Consider the following 1,654-nt stretch of genomic DNA (forward strand, 5'->3'; position numbering starts at 1 on the left):
TCAGGGGCAATGTCAATTCATTTTAAATTCAAAGATTATATTCCTATCACACAGTTCAAAGCAATGTACTGCCTGCCAACCAGGATGTACTTTTTGCCACATTACATGTGAGAACAATCATAGGAATAACACTGGCTATACTCTATAGAAGATTCAGTTCAGTTCAGTTCAGTCACTCAATTGTGTCTGACTCTTTGCGACCCAATGAATCACAGTATGCCAGGCCTTCCTGTCCATAACCAACTCCCGGAGTTTACCCAAACTCATGTCCATCGAGTCGGTGATACCATCCAGCCATCTCATCCTCTGTCGTCCCCTTCTCCTCCTGCATTCAATCTTTCCCAGCACCAGGGTCTTTACAAATGAGTCAGCTCTTCACATAAGAGGGCTAACGTATTGGAGTTTCAGCTTCAACATCAGTCCTTCCAATGAACACCCAGGACTGATCTCCTTTGGATGGACTGGTTAGATCTCCTTGCAGTCCAAGAGACTCTCAAGAGTCTTCTCCAACACCACAGTTCAAAAGCATCAATTCTTCGGCACTCAGATTTCTTTATAGTCCAACTCCCACATCCATACATGACCACTGGAAAAACCATAGCCTTGATTAGATGGACCTTTGTTGGAAAGTAATGACTCTCCTTTTTACTTTTTTTTTTTTTTTTTTAAATGTATCTGTTTATTTGGCTGTGCCAGGTGTTAGTTGCAACACGTGAGATCTTTTAGTTTTGGCATGTGGAGTCTTAGTTGTGGCATGTGGGATCTAGTTCCCTGACCAGGGATCGAACCCGGGCCCCCTGCATTGGGAGCACAGAGTCTTAGCCACTGGACCACCAGGGAAGTCCCGACTCTCCTTTTTAATATGCTGTCTAGATTGGTCATAACTTTCCTTCCAAGGAGTAAGCATCTTTTAATTTCATGGCTGCAATCACCATCTGCAGTGATTTTGGAGTCCCCCAAAATAAAGTCTGACACTGTTTCCATTGTTTCCCCATCTATTTCCCACGAAGTGATGGGACCAGATGCCATGGTCTTAGTTTTCTGAATGTTGAGCTTTAAGCCAACTTTTTCACTCTCCTCTCTCACTTTCAACAAGAGGCTTTTTAGTTCTTCTTCACTTTCTGCCATTAGGGTGGTGTCATCTGCATATCTGAGGTTATTGATATTTCTCCCCACAATCTTGATTCCAGCTTGTGCTTCCTCCAGCCAAGTGTTTCTCATGATGTACTCTGCATATAAGTTAAATAAACAGGGTGACAATATACAGCCTTGACGTACTCCTTTTCCTATTTGGAACCAGTCTGTTGTTCCATGTCCAGTTCTAACTGTTGCTTCCTGACCTGCATACAGGTTTCTCAAGAGGCAAGTCAGATGGTCTGGTATTCCCATCTCTTTCAGAATTTTCCACAGTTTATTGTGATCCACACAGTCAAAGGCTTTGGCATAGTCAATAAAGCAGAAATAGATGCTTTTCTGGAACTCTCTTGCTTTTTTGATGATCCAGCGGATGTTGGCAATTTGATCTCTGGTTCCTCTGCCTTTTCTAAAACCAGTTTGAACTTCTGGAAGTTCATGGTTCGCGTATTGCTGAAGCCTGGTTTGGAGAATTTTGAGCATTATTTTACTAGCGTGTGAGATGAGTGCAATTGTGCAG

General features: G+C 42.7%; 1 non-coding gene across 1 annotated transcript; it reads right to left on the reverse strand.

Annotated features, from left to right (window-relative positions):
- Positions 1 to 767: 767 nt before the first annotated feature.
- On the reverse strand, positions 768 to 840 carry TRNAG-CCC (transfer RNA glycine (anticodon CCC)). The gene has a single exon. It is a non-coding gene; the product is annotated as a tRNA-Gly (tRNA).
- Between the last annotated feature and the right edge of the window lie 814 nt (positions 841 to 1,654).

Source organism: Giraffa tippelskirchi, chromosome X, assembly GCF_054371585.1.
Source record: "Giraffa tippelskirchi isolate mGirTip1 chromosome X, T2T-mGirTip1v1.2.pri, whole genome shotgun sequence".
In the NCBI taxonomy this organism is placed as follows: domain Eukaryota; kingdom Metazoa; phylum Chordata; class Mammalia; order Artiodactyla; family Giraffidae; genus Giraffa; species Giraffa tippelskirchi.